The sequence below is a fragment of the Lactuca virosa genome, chromosome 7 (assembly GCF_052849685.1).
Source record: "Lactuca virosa cultivar CGN04683 chromosome 7, Lactuca_virosa_CGN04683_v6, whole genome shotgun sequence".
Taxonomy (NCBI): domain Eukaryota; kingdom Viridiplantae; phylum Streptophyta; class Magnoliopsida; order Asterales; family Asteraceae; genus Lactuca; species Lactuca virosa.
The window spans coordinates 187734596-187750380 of NC_136432.1; positions in this window are offsets into that span (position 1 = coordinate 187734596).

Here is a 15785-nt window from a genome sequence, read left to right on the forward strand (position 1 = left end):
AAATATACATATGGGTACAAATTTGATATATTAAGACTTTAACCCTTTTGTAACATGTCGAGCAAAAAGGGTATAATTATATAAACGAACATATATAATCATTTTATTCCAACTTATTATCATGGAAAATTTGATAATAATATACAAAGGATTCACATTTCAACGAAACATTTAGATAAACTATAATAGCTATAGTTTATGGAACATACACACTATTTTACCTGATTGGGGGCACAGAAAATAATTATTTAAAAGAGTAATTATTTTTCATACTATGTATACATTTACATGAAAAAGAGTTTTTCATTATAGTACACGTAAACAATCAATATGGCTTTGTGAGACACGTCTTCAAGTACTTACCTAAGTACCAACAAAAGTCTTGTATTATAACCACAGTCTCCTAGATGGAGAGTGTGACACTTGTGTATAGATCTATACGGGATTGTGTAACATTCGGATTCCCAGGTATCTTATTGTAATTATTTATCTTGAGTTTTATGGAGGGACTCGGCGAGTAGACGCTCAGACTCGTCGAGTAGGATCGCGAGTTCTTGTCTGGATTAATGACCAGACTCGACGAGTCGATGAGTGGACTCGGCGAGTCCGCGCTGTAAAGTGAAACCCTAAATCTCAGGGCCTGAGCCCTATTTAAAGGCTCTTATGGCCGTCATTTGCGGCCACTACTCCCCTGTGAAAACCCTAGAGAGCAAAGAGAGCTTAGAGAGCAATTTGGAGGCTAATTCTTCATCCTTGGTGTGATCTTGCAAGAAGGAGTGGGAAAATCCAAGCTAGATCGATTGTGGAGCTTGGATCTGTGTTGTTCACACTGAGATTCACGTTTTGTGGTACAAGTTCCTTCCCATTTCATGTATTTGGTAGATTCCTTGAATCTAGGGTTTCCTTTGCACAATTGTGAGTTAGATTGTGAAGCATATGAGGTCCCTTTGGGTATAGATGATAGATCTGGACCTTGAGAGGTCCAAAAGGTCCTAGGTTTCCAGCTTTATGAGGTTTCATGTGAGCCTTGAGAGTAGAACCCCATTTTAAAGGTTATTTCTCCATTTTTGGTCTTATAAGCATTGCATGAACGTAAAGTTTGAACCTTTACGTGACTTTCGAATGTTAGAAGGATAGATCTACTGGTTGGTGAAGCAGATCTGACCTCAAAAGATCATTTGAGCATTTTCATGGGAGGAACTCGCCGAGTCCATAAGGGACTCGACGAGTCGAGTCGGGTTGCCCCGCGATTCGCGACCTGTGATAACCCGTTGAGTGTAGGGTTGACTCATCGAGTCGAGTGAGGACCAAGGGCGAAAAGGACATGCATGGACTCGCCGAGTCGCCCATGTGCACTCAACGAGTCGGGTCAAAGTTTGACCGTTGACTTTTAGGGTTTTGGTCAACATTTGGACTTTTGGATCAAGGAGGGGTAAAATGGTCTTTTACCCTTCTGAGGGATTGTAGAAGGGGATTTAATCTAGCCTTTGAGAGCCATTATTTATTTGAGGATATTGTGTATGTGATTAGGCGGGGGCTAGATCAGTATATTCGTGTGAGAGATCATCCGAGATACCCGAGGTGACTCTTCTCACTATACATTACCTAGAGTGGTATTTATGTGTAGACCGGAGGGTCTTGTATGCTATATGTATATATGAGATTATGTGCATTGTGTTATATGTATGCTTTGTGTTGTATAGACCGGACCGGAGGGTCCAACGATATAGACCGGACCGAAGGGTCTAACGAGCTACGGGACTGGAGGGTTCCGCTGAGACACATCGACCGGAGGGTCGTACTATAGCCTCGAGTGGCGTATGTGTTGTATGTGGTATTTTGGGGAACTCACTAAGCATTTATGCTTACCGTGTTGTGTGTTATGTGTTTCAGGTACCAGTGAGGATCGCGGGAAGGCGCCGGCATGATCAGTACACACTCATAGAGATTATGTTGAGATTCTAGGAATTGTTTTGTGATGATGACATTGGATACATTATGTTTTGATATTGTTTTATGATTCAAAGTACGATTTAAAAATGAAAAATTGTTGTGGAAATTTACGTCGTTTCAAGTTGGTATCAGAGCCTTGGTTTGAGGGATTCGGATGCACCTTCGGGCGTATCTGAACTCAAACTGAGGGTTTGAGGAAGTTTTTTTCACAAAATAAACAATTTTTCTAAGGAAGTAAAAGAATTTGAGAAAAGCAGAAGGAAGCAGTGTGTACGATCAGCCAGCGCCCAAACGGTGATTTCCCAAAATACCCTTACATTATGTGTTATGAGATATTATGTGATATGCTATGCATGCTAGAGATAGGCTAGGTATTCATATTTTAGGACTAGAGTGGCCTGATTTGTGATGCCTTAGCCTAGGAGTTGCTGTTATATGTGATGTGCCTTTGAGTATGTGATGAGTATGAGTATCCAACAGGAATCATTTTAGAGAGGGATCTGAGTAGAGGAGTAATCTAGGAGAGATACCTAGATGAGCATTTGAGGAGTCTACTGAGAGAGTAGTCAGATGCCCGCGTGGGGTAAAGTTGTTTGAGTTCGGTGATATCCTTTGAGTATGAGGAGAGTAAGTGGGTAATAACCTAGAGTGGTTTTACATGTTGGTAGAAATTATTCGATGCCCGAATGCTGGTTGCTTCGTGCTTTGTAGAACTCTTGATGATGGGAGTCACCTACTAAGTGAATATGACGATATTCAGGAGGTAGATGGCTGGCATCATAAGGAGTTCTTCAGCAGCTGATGGCGGAGAAGTGTGAGAACCTAGGAAGAGCCTAGGAAAGAGTGACCCTAGTCAGATGAGTACGCTGACAAGAGTAGAGCATTTCGCAGAGGAGCGAACACACGTGACAGGATTGGTGATCGAGAAGGTTGAACAGCTACTTAGGAACTTGGGGATGGTCCGTGTGGAAAGTATGGGTAGATGTGGTAGGTAGTATGGGCCCGTACTACTGAAAGCAGAGGACCCATACTCGATACAGGGAACATTCCGGAGATTTTAAGTAGCATATCGAGAGGGGATTTCATGGTTCGAGTACCATGATTTGTAGCAGATCGAGAGGTGATTTCATGGTTCGAGTACCATGATTTGTAGAAGATCGAGAGGTGATGTCGTGGTTCGAGTACCGTGATTCATAGCAGACTGAGAAGAGAGAACATGGTTCGAGTACCATGATTAGTAACGGATTGAGAAAAGAGGACATGGTTCGAGTACCATGATTGGTAGCGAATTAAGAAGAGAAAACATGGTTCGGGTACCATGATTCATAGCAGATCGAGAGGTGGCCACATGGTTCAAGTACCATGACCCGTGGCGGTTAGTGTTATTGGCTCTGCCAGTTATTCTGTTGTGATTGGTCAGTCTGAGATCAGATGTGAAAGAGTATGGGGCCATAAGGCCATGATGAACGAATTTTAGTGGAGCATCCCTTGAAAGGGAAATCGAGTTAGCTCCGAGGAATGGTTGGTGAGATGCTAGTTGGAGTCGCAAGACTCAGGGATGCGTATGGATGGTGCGTTATGGGAGAATACGGTCTGGGCTGAGCGACCGGCCGATAGTGGAGATGTCATTTTCTATGACCTGAGCGGTGCTATTTCTATATTCGAGTGGGAAACAGGAGAGGTATTGAGATATTCGGTTTCCGATGTTGGGGGTGAGCCCTGTGGGTTGGCTTTGATTACGATCTTTCATCGGAGTATCTGGGGCAGTATGTCTGCCGCAAGGTAAGGATATAGCAAGAGCAGGTTGTCAGCGGGAACTGAGACGGTCAAGGACCAGGATACACCCTATTTGAGCATAGTAGGGCATGTGTTAGCTGCAGCAACGGACGGTCAAGAGGAGTATATCGGAGCGGTGGCTCTTAGTGTCTATGATGGGTATCGAGTGTGGAAATGAGGTCTCTGCTCTTATGATAATTCACGTGATGGGACGTCAGTTGAGGAGCCGAGGATGAGGAGTATGTTAGTTCATTATTTTCAGACAGAGAGTCAGGGTTACTACTGGACAGTTGAGATGTCCGATAGTGGGATGGTGCGAGATTCTGAATGACTAGAGGCAGTCATGATGAGAAGTTTCTGAGGATTTCATCTGAGATTCGGGGTATTTGGAGTTGTTTGATCTCCATCAGGGAGATCATCGAGCATTGTGTATCACCTTCCAAGAGTAGGTGCGATGTTACTGGTAAAAATAGTCTGTGGGATAGATTGTTGGTGAACCAATTGGTGATGGTTCGAACCCTGAGTGGAGGAGAACCGGGTACTTTTTGAGGAGATCAGAGGTTTGTTCAAGAGTGGTTAGAGAACTGGATATAGAGACGTGCGGTGCGGATTCCCGAGACCAGGGTTATTGGTGGTCGAGGTGAGTTGCAGAGGGAGTTAATGCATGTTGTCCGCTTTCAAGAAAGGATGAGTGTCTGCACGGCAGGTGGCCGTTGGCCAGAGGCCTTGTGGCATATAAGAATTTTTTGAGGTGGTTGGTTCGTAGGGATACTTCGGTAGTTGGGAAATTTTGGATCGATGAATGGACTATTCTATGCTCTTTGGAAAGGGTAAGAGATGATCGTGCAACCAATTTCCGGGATGGCATGCCTAATCTCGCTTGCTTTTGAGCAATAAAGGAAAGAGTTTCGGAGGGTCATTTTCGTGTTCTGAGCCGTTGGCGATTTCTCCGTGTTTCAGTTTGGGAAATGGAGTATTCCGAGGTATCCGAGTTTAATGTTCTAAGTTTCGGATTATTTCGAGACTTGAGTTATGAGATGACGAGTGGTGTATAAGTGTCTATGGTTCCGGTTGGGGCTCTTCACCTAATTGACACCAAACGGGATTATCTGAGAATGTGAATTGCAGCGAGAAAAAGGAGTTTTGTCACGACGGTGGTCGTCCGAAGTAGCGATGCTTAGCCGGGATGGGTGTGTGTACCTATCTACGCTGGGCCGCGGAGCATGAGTGAGTGAACGCAGGATGGCGTCGACTTGAGGATGAGATCATGGGGTGGTAAGAGAAAGCACGGTAAGACTACAGAGAGTTGTAGCATCCATGAGTTAGTGAGAGTGCGGTGATACTGCAGGAAGCCGCAGTATTTGCCAGTCAGCGAGAGGGTGTTGTGATACTGCGGGGAGCCGTAGTACTCACTGTTCTGTGAGAGGTTGCGGTGATGCTACGGGGAGCCGTAGTACTCACTATTCAGTGAGAGGTTGTGGTGATGCTACGGGGAGCCGTAGTACTCACTATTCAGTAAGGGGTTGTGGTGATGCTGCGGGGAGCCGTAGTACTCACTGTTCAGTGAGAGGTCGTTGTGATACTGCGGGGAGCCATGGTACCCGCTAGTCAGCAAGAGAATGTTGTGACGAATTGCTCTCTGATCAGAGCGTGATGTAGAAGAGTTTTGGGCTTGGGTAGCCCTAATATATGATTTTGTGGGAGCCTCGTGGTCGAACCAGGGGTGAGACTAGGGTCTCCATATTTGTCGGGAGTTGTTATATTCTGAATTGAGTAATGGTTGTCGCAACCAAAGGGAAGTGGATAAGTGAAGAACGCATGAGTTGCGGGTCATGAGTCATGAGTTGAGTGGTTCGTTGGGACGAGTGGTTCCAATTTTGTGTCGGATCAGACTCTCGAGTTGAGTTCGATTCTAGTGGTGTATCGAGTAGACAGAATGAGATTCCAGATTCAGAGACGCATTTCATTTGGAAGGGGGTATTGTTCCATATGGTGTCTTGGACCGGAGTGGGTCAATTCGTTGGTATGGCATGGAACTAATGAGTAGTGGACGACAGAGATTGAGAGTGAGTCGAATTCCGTATTCGCTTGAGGTACAGCGAACCCCGTGACTGGTGTGTGTCACACTAGGCCGAGATAGTTGTTGTGGAAAGGAAGTAGACGAGACGTTTTGGGACATGCAATGGGTAATCTTTAGAGGTTCAGCTGCTGGGTCGGGTGAGGACCCGGTGCTCAGTTTTGAGAGGGGAGCTGAGGTTTATGTTTTTTAGATGTCGGAGGACGCTTCAGAACAAGCATGATCATTATCTGTGTTTGAGGTCAGGGTGTTGAGGATTCGTTGTTCAGATGGGTTTGATTGCAGTACAGTGGATGAGTCCCTGGTGTGATGTGATCCTTTCATTCATTGGTATATGATCTGGGTAGTTTATCATGTCTGGGACGAATGATCGGAAGCCAGTTTTGGGCATGGACTTGTTTTTATCGGTCCCCACCAGAGAATTAGAGGTGCAGTGAGCTATCGGGGTTTTATTATTCGAGGAGCGAATAACGAGGTGACACCTGAAGAGAGCGGTCTGGCTGTGTATCGAGATACTAGAGTTTCCAGATTCTTGAGAGTCAGGAGGGGTAGTGTAGTGCAAGTGAGTCTGTCCTTTTCCAGGGAGGAGTTCCTGTTTGGATTCAGGTGCCCAGAGAGAAAGATAGTTGTGTGGTATGAGATCCTTTCAATGGTGTCGTTCGATTATTGGATTAGATCTATATGTTGTTGAGAAGCGATTTCGAGGGCGAAATCTAATTCAAGTGGGGGAGAATTGTAACATCCGGATTCCCAGGTATCTTATTGTAATTATTTATCTTGAGTTTTATGGAGGGACTCGGCGAGTAGACGTTCAGACTCGCCGAGTAGGATCGCGAGTTCTTGTCAGGATTAATGATCGGACTCGACGAGTCGATGAGTGGACTCGGCGAGTCCGCGCTGTAAAGTGAAACCCTAAATCTCATGGACTGAGCCCTATTTAAAGGCCCTTATGGCCGTCATTTGCGGCCACTACTCCCCTGTGAAAACCCTAGAGAGCAAAGAGAGCTTAGAGAGCAATTTGGAGGCTAATTCTTCATCCTTGGTGTGATCTTGCAAGAAGGAGTGGGAAAATCCAAGCTAGATCGATTGTGGAGCTTGGATCTGTGTTGTTCACACTGAGATTCATGTTTTGAGGTACAAGTTCTTTCCCATTTCATGTATTTGGTAGATTCCTTGAATCTAGGGTTTCCTTTGCACAATTGTGAGTTAGATTGTGAAGCATATGAGGTCACTTTGGGTATAGATGATAGATCTGGACCTTGAGAGGTCCAAAAGGTCCTAGGTTTCCAGCTTTATGAGGTTTCATGTGAGCCTTGAGAGTAGAACCCCATTTTAAAGGTTATTTCTCCATTTTTGGTCTTATAAGCATTGCATGAACGTAAAGTTTGAACCTTTACGTGACTTTCGAGTGTTAGAAGGATAGATCTACTGGTTGGTGAAGCAGATCTAACCTCAAAAGATCATTTGAGCATTTTCATGGGAGGAACTCGCCGAGTCCATAAGGGACTCGACGAGTCGAGTCGGGTTGCCCCGCGATTCGCGACCTGTGATAACCCGTTGAGTGTAGGGTTGACTCATCGAGTCGAGTGAGGACCAGGGGCGAAAAGGACATGCATGGACTCGCCGAGTCGCCCATGTGCACTCAACGAGTCGGGTCAAAGTTTGACCGTTGACTTTTAGGGTTTTGGTCAACATTTGGACTTTTGGATCAAGGAGGGGTAAAATGGTCTTTTACCCTTCTGAGGGATTGTAGAAGGGGATTTAATCTAGCCTTTGAGAGCCATTATTTATTTGAGGATATTGTGTATGTGATTAGGCGGGGGCAAGATCAGTATATTCGTGTGAGAGATCATCCGAGATACCCGAGGTGAGTCTTCTCACTATACATTACCTAGAGTGGTATTTATGTGTAGACCGGAGGGTCTTGTATGCTATGTGTATATATGAGATTATGTGCATTGTGTTATATGTATGCTATGTGTTGTATAGACTGGACCGAAGGGTCCAACGATATAGACCGGACCGAAGGGTCCAACGATACAGACCGGACCGAAGGGTCCAACGAGCTACGGGACTGGAGGGTTCCGCTGAGACACATCGACCGGAGGGTCGTACTATAGCCTCGAGTGGCGTATGTGGTATTTTGGGGAACTCACTAAGCATTTATGCTTACCGTGTTGTGTGTTATGTGTTTCAGGTACCAGTGAGGATCGCGGGAAGGCGCCGGCATGATCAGTACACACTCATAGAGATTATGTTGAGATTCTGGGAATTGTTTTGTGATGATGACATTGGATACATTATGTTTTGATATTGTTTTATGATTCAAAGTACGATTTAAAAATGAAAAATTGTTTTGGAAATTTACGTCGTTACAGATTGACAATCCCGCACCTAAACTGTTAGCTACAGTTGGGCCGGCAGGTCTGGGGTGACAAATGTCGTAACATTCCGACATCCGAAGAACGTCGTAACAGGCCAACAGTCGCTAAGTATGGTTATAATAACTCACAAATTGGTATTAACAATACGTTTGGTTTACGAATACATACACGTCTTCAAATGGTTTTATTTATTTTAAAACTACGTTACATTACTCCCCAGTTAATACAATTACAATTATGGAAACTTACAAATAGTTTTACACAGATACGATTACAATACATTATTTTCTAGTACAATACAGTTTAGATTTTTGGAAACATGCATTCAAATAAGTTTTATAAATATATAAAACTACACTATATTACTACAAAGTACAACAATACTTATACATTTTGACCTTGGAACATTTAAGACTACATTATATATAAAAGAAAATATTATAATTTCTGGAAGAACATACTATCATTTTCAAGTAACAAAGACACATATTTCTCATACAAAATGCTTATGAACTCACCAACTTAATTGTTGACACTCCCTTTTTCTAAAGCACTTGTATTCTCATGAAATCAGTAGACAGGTACCCACACATGTTTTGGTGAAGACGAAGCTTAGTATTGTCACGTCTTATATTTCGTTGTATGCTTTTGGAGTCAAGCAATGATTCAAATACAATGTAAATATTAAATTATCTATACAATGTTTGTAATGCTTTAATCTATATTATGCAATTGTTGTGATACTGTACATGATGTCATCCACCCCCGGATGTTTCCGCCGTTTACTTGGTTCGGGGGTGTGACATTATTCTACTCCAAAAGCTCCAAATGGCACCAAAAATGGATCTACAAGTTTCACAATGCACTAACTCTCTTTAGGGTTTCAAAATGAGGAAGGAGGTTGAAGATAAGAAGGTGCATGTGATCATAAGTGTGTTTAAATAGGGTCCAAACCCTAAAACTTAGGGTTTGCACCCTGGCTACATACGCCCTGCGTACCAGCGTATGCGTAGCGTACTAATGTGAACCCGGGTATGACGTACATACAAAGGTGTACGAATCACTTAGTACGCTTAGCGTACTCGCTAAGAAGCCAGTACACGGGGCGTACCATGTGGTATGCTTAGCGTACTAGCTTGAGGAAGATCAGGACACTGGGTGCGTATGTTGGGCGTACGCGTGGCTTCTTGATACCCTAAAATGGGGTGTTGCACCCTATATATTCATCCTTAACCTTTAGGGTTGGCCTCATTTCTTGTCCCTAAACCTCCAGAAAACCATAAACGTCCCCTTAGCCTCCATTCTAGCATCCTTAAGCTCTTGAAGAGAAATTTGTGTTGATTTGGTCCATCTTTGAAGAACCTTGAAGAGAGTGAAGTTCATAGCTTGGTGGGAGACTTGAGATCCAGAACCCTTCATCACATTGCAAGCTTCCTAAGGTATCAAGTTCAAACCTTGACTTGTCAATCTCTAGTTTTCTTTATGGGATGGTTTGGCACACTTTTTGTCCTTTTTGCATGGATTTATGGTTTGGGACGATTTGAAGGGATCATTTCATTAGATCTTACCTTGTGAGAGGCTTCCTTAGCATAAAGGTGCCAACTTTATGGGGTATTAGTCATCATTCATGCATTAAGCCATTTATTAAGACATTTCTAAGCTTAATAGCTTCATTCAACCATGCATGAATGTAAAGTTAGCAACTTTACATGTTAGTTCAGCTCATGGAAGTCAGATCTATGTTTTGGGGCCTTATCTTAAAGTATTAAGAGCTTAATGGAAATAATGGATTAGCAGAGGAGTACGTTAGGCTTACAATCCAATACGCGCAGCATACAAGCCCCAATACAAGTACGCTTAGCGTACAGCTGGGTACGCCCCGCGTACTCCCTCTATGGGCATTGCGGTTTTGGGCTTCAAGTTAGGCCACCTTTTTGGGCTTAGATGCTTGGGTCCTCTTTGGACCATCTGAGTGTTGATGTTTTGGGCCAAATGAAGGATTGGACTTTAGGGTAGGGTCCAAGTTGGATTTGGGCCCAATTTGGAAAATTAGGCCAATTATGGCCCTTAGATGGTTATATTTTGAATGGGTCTTTTTGGATCAAGATTGGGCCTGGGTCTTAGCCCAACTAAGTAAAGGGTAAAGTGGCCACTTACCCTAATGATGGACTGTTAACTTAAATAGTAATCCAAGTATTAATTGGATGATTATTATGTTGTGATAGTGCGGGGGGATTTTAGTGAGGCAGCAGTCAGAGACTTTCAGTGGGATTTAGTTGTGTGAGGTGAGTTGTCCTCACTGTACTTTCGGGTCGAAGGTACCAATGCCGACCCCTTTGGATTATTATCATGGTTTATCGTATAATGCATTGATCTGTTAGATCTGTATCCTAGTATTTAGGATGATGCTATGCTTAGTGATATGTAAGATCTGTCTGATTGTTATTGGATGGTTATTGTATGATTGTCTGTTATATATATATATATATATATATGTGTGTGTGTGTGTGTGTGTGTGTGTGTGTCGACACAGTGTATGTGTGGTTTGGTTGAGGCGGTCCTGCTTTGTGTGGAAGGCCAATAGACCCAGGGCGGCCCAGATAGACTGCAGGCCAGATGGGCGTACCATTCAGGCCGAAGGCCCGAAGAACGGTCCAGATAGGCTGAAGGCCCGGTGAGGCTGTCCAGTCATACTGAAGGTTCTGTATGCATGTTGTTTGTTGTTATTATTATGATTTTGTGTTGTGTTGGTACTTTGGGGAAACTCACTAAGCTTTGGGCTTAAAGTTTTGGATTATGTTTCAGGTACTTTAGAGGATCGCGGAAATGCGAAGGCGTGATCGTGCACCTCCTCATTTTTGTTTTTGTGATTTTGGGAAAAATCTGATATTAGACATGTTTTGAAAACTATTTTGTAAACAATTATGCATTTTGGATTGTTTAAAAATTTTAAATTTTCATGAATTTTATGAATGTTACAAGTTGGTATCAGAGCCTTGGTTTGAGTGAATTGGAGGAACACTCGTGTGAATCCAGTCTCAAACTAAGGAAAAAGAATTTTAAAACAAATTTTAAATGGTTTTCAAAATAATCAAGGAGGATGCAAGATGTACGATCATTCGGATCCAGTAAGTGACCCCAAATTACCACACTGTTATTTGATATGGTGATATGTTAGAACAACATGCTAGTGATAGGCTAGGGATCTTCAGGAACTTGCATGATAGAATTTCCTGATTATATGATGCTTGATAGCCTAGGGTTCTTCCTTATATGAAATTGACATCATTACTACAGTTGCTTAGTGTATGCATTATGGTCATGCATAACTAAGATCCCATAGGTTGAGAATATTTGGTTTGGCCTTTTTCCTGTTCTTTTTTTATGAAGGGCTTAGGGTAGGATCAGATATTCGAATGTTTATAGGGTCCAGCGTTATGTATGGCTAGCATACACGAGTGTTGCAGGGTTGGTGGAAGTTTCATGGATGAGTTGTGAGGGGTTACTCGGCCAGTCTCGTGGTGTTTAGTCTTCCTCTAGGGGGCGAGGATTAAAGAAATGAGTATGCTAGTATGTATTGTTAGGGCTGTTGTGATGATCCTCAGAGACAAATACGGGTAGGTGTGGAAGGTAGTGTGCGTCTGTACTACTGAAAGCATAGGACCCGTACGCGTAACAGGGAAGTCACAACCCCCTAGGGCTTTGTTGGGAGTTGGTTCCCCTGTTGATATGTGTATTATCTGATATCTCCCTGATTTATTTTCAGTATGGTGGTGACGAGACGTTTCAAGACAGAATCCGGGTCAGGATCAGAAGCTGGCAGCCAGGATGGGCCCGTTGTGACTGAGGACCGCATCAGATACATTATCATTGAGGGGGTTGTGACTATTGTCCGGGGGAAAATACCGGAAATTTTTGGGTCTATCAAGACCGCGATGATGGATTTCTTTGATGACAGATATGTTGCTTTGTCTGAGGCTGTTACTGCTACGGCCAATGCAGCTGTCACGGCTGTAGGGATTGGCGTCGGGAGGGGGGGTTCAGTATCGGGACTTTGACAATACGAAGCCCCCGACTTTTAATGGAGTTCAGGACCCTATCATAGCCATGAGGTGGCTATCTGATGTTGAGTGATGGTTTTTCACCTGCTCCTGCTCAGCTGACCAAAAGGTCTGGTGTGCTCTGAACCTCCTGAGGTCCAGAGCAAAGGATTGGTGAAGACTTGTTTCGGGATCTTATTCTGCTGATAAGAGAGTTGCGGTGTACAGTTCTCTGAAATGTTCCGTACCAGATATGTGTCGTGGGTGGAGCGTGAGAGGTTGGCCCAGGAATTTTTTTGACCTGAAGAAGGGGGCTGAGTCGGTGACGGAGATCACCAGGATGTTCACAAAGAGGGTCATGTTTTGCCCTAAGTTTGCTTCTGAGCAGGCTCAGATGACCCGTTACTTGAGTATGCTCAAGACGGAGATCTGATAGTTTTTTTCCACCCAGCGATGTGATACCTTGTTGGATATGCAGGAGTCCGCCCAACGGCGTGATATTGAGTTGGAGTTACAGACGAGGGAGCAGAGACCGGCCCCGACTCAGACGCAGCCAGCGCTGAAGCAGTTCAAGGCCGTTGATTCTAGGTCTGGAGGTCATAGGGGCCACACCTATGGGAAGTGCGGCAAGGTTCATGAGGGTGCTTGTCGATCAGGTAGTGTGTGCCACAAATGTGGCAAGGAGGGCCACTATGCGAGGGATTGTCGCCAACTGGCTCCAGCTCTGAGTACCAGGATTTGCTATCATTTTGATCAGGTTGGCCATGTGAAGGTCAATTGTCCATTGCTCGCCGCCAAGCCAGCGCAGGCCCCGACACCAGTTACCTTGAGGATCACAGATGGGCGCCAAGGGAGGACGGAGCCCTAGAGGGCTCGAGGTCGTGCTTTTCAGCTCACTACCGAGGATGCCAGAGCAGATCCAGATGTGGTTACTGGTATGTTTCTATCCATTATCTTGTTTATTATGTTTTATGTTATGCTTATATATGTGCCTCTGTTAGGTACGTTTCTAGTGAACTCTTTTCCAGCGCTAGTGTTGTTTGACTCGGGTGCGAGTCGGTCTTTTCTTTCTCGATCGTTCAGTAGGGAGTTTAATATGCCCACTGGGGAGTTGGAGTATCTGTTGTGAGTTTCTATCGCTAACGAACATGGGGTTTCTGCATCATCAATGTATCAGGGTTGTATTCTGGAGATCTTCGAGGTACCTTATCTGATCAATTTGATCCCTATCCCCATGGGGGATGTCTGCGTGATTATGGGTATGGATTGGCTGAGTCGTTTCGGTGCTATGATTGATTGTGAGGGCTAGCACGTGGTAGTTTGAACCCCAAGTGGGGGAGAACTGGTTATCAATGGAGAGGGCACCAGGATGGGTTCAGGCTACTTGGCTTATATGGTGGATATGCGTGTCGGGGATCAGACTTCAATTTCATAGATCCTGGTTGTGAGGGCATTTACGGATGTATTTTCGGAGGAGTTACGGAGTGCCCCCCGAGAGGCAGGTCGAGTTCAGGATCGACCTTATGCCAGGTGCATCCCCGATTGTCAAGGCGCCGTACCGCTTAGCACCATATGAGATGAAAGAACTGTCATCTCAGCTGCATGAGCTTATAGGAAAGCAGCTCATCAGACCAAGCAGGTCTCCTTGGGGAGCGCCGATTTTGTTCGTCAAGAAGAAGGATGGTTCGCACCGGATGTGCATTGATTACCGAGAGTTGAACAAGTTGACGGTGAAGAACCATTATCCTCTCCCGCGGATTGACGACCTCTCTGATCAGTTTCAGGGTGCATCTTGGTTCTCCAACATAAATCTAAGGTCTGGGTATCATCAGGTCAGAGTGAGAGAGGAGGATGTGGAGAAGACCACGTTTCAGACTCGTTATGGGCATTACGAGTTTGTGGTGATGCCATTTGGGCTCACCAATGCACCTGGTGTGTTTATGGATTTGATGAATCGGGTATGCAGGCCGATGCTCGATTGTTCGGTTATTATATTCCTTGATGATATCTTGGTATATTCCAAGACCAGAGAGCAACATGAGGAGCATCTTCACGAGCTTCTGGGGGTTTTGAGGCAAGAAAGGCTTTATGCTAAGCTCTCGAAGTGTGACTTTTGGTTACGAGAGGTTCAGTTCCTTGGACACCTTGTTAAACAGGATGAGATATTGGTCTATCCGGCCAAGATCGAGGTCGTGATACAGTGGGAGGCTCCGAAATCTCCCTCGGATATCAGGAGTTTCTTGAGTCTGGCAGGGTACTATCGGAGATTCATTCAAGATTTCTCTAAGATTGCAGTACCCCTCACTCGTCTGACGGGGAAGAGGTGGATTTCCGATGGGGCGCTGAGAAACAGTCGGCATTTGAGACCCTTCAGCAGAGATTGTGTGAGGCTCCAGTGTTGACCCTCTCGGAGGGGATTGAGGATTTCATAGTATTATGTGATGCTTCCATCACTGGTTTGGGGGCGGTCCTCATGTAGTGAGGACATGTGATTGTTTATGCTCCGCGGTAGCTGCAGCCGCACGAGACGCGATATCCCACTCATGATCTGGAGTTGGGGGTAGGAATGGCAACGGGGCGGGTTCGGGGCGGGTCATGGTTTCCCGAACCCGACCCGATATCTTTCGGGTATCTTATCGGGGAGCCCCATTGGGTTTCGGGTTTTCCTGTCGGGTTTTAGGTATTTTATCGGGTTTACAACAATTCATAACGAAATCTTTATTCCGTTTTAGGGTACCCCAATATCTTATAAAAAATACATGTTCTAGCATCTCTTCTAAATTAAAAATATGATGCATCACTTTAATAAAATAAACTGGACGTTATGTTAAAAATGATTTGATTTAAGTTTAGTGTAATACTTCAAAACATAAAAAATGACCATTCACACCAGATTGTTAATAACTAAAAAGATTTTCCACGATAAGTATTTTATCTTTGAACGCGTACAATTTACATCAAAAGGTTTCGAACATTATATATATATATATATATATATATATATATATATATATATATATATATATATATATATATATATATGTATATGTATATATATATATATATATATATATATATATATATATATATATAATCGTGATGAATCGTAGAATCAAGTATTAATCAAAATCAGAGTTAAACGAATGCAGATTGAACAAACGATGTAAATAAGATCTGGTTTCTGCTCATTTACGCTTTCAACTTTTACAGAGAAAATAGACAGGTTCTGTAAAGGACTCTTATCTAACTCTAGTAAAGTTCCATATTTATAGGAACAGTGAAAGCATACAAAAAATACTAAGGCATTGACAATTAAGCTTCGTACGAAATATACCTCAGTAAATAAACTTAACAAAACATACGAAGGGTAAAACAAACTTCGACATATTACAATATAATTCGACCCTAACAATCTCCCCCTTAGTAATAATGTCGACCTTCGTTAGTTCAAGAGTATCTGTATAGCATACAGCATAACTCTTCGAATCTCATTGTACCATGAGATTATCTTCTTCAGTTCCTTCTTATCTCCTTCATTATTCTTCTTGCAGCTAT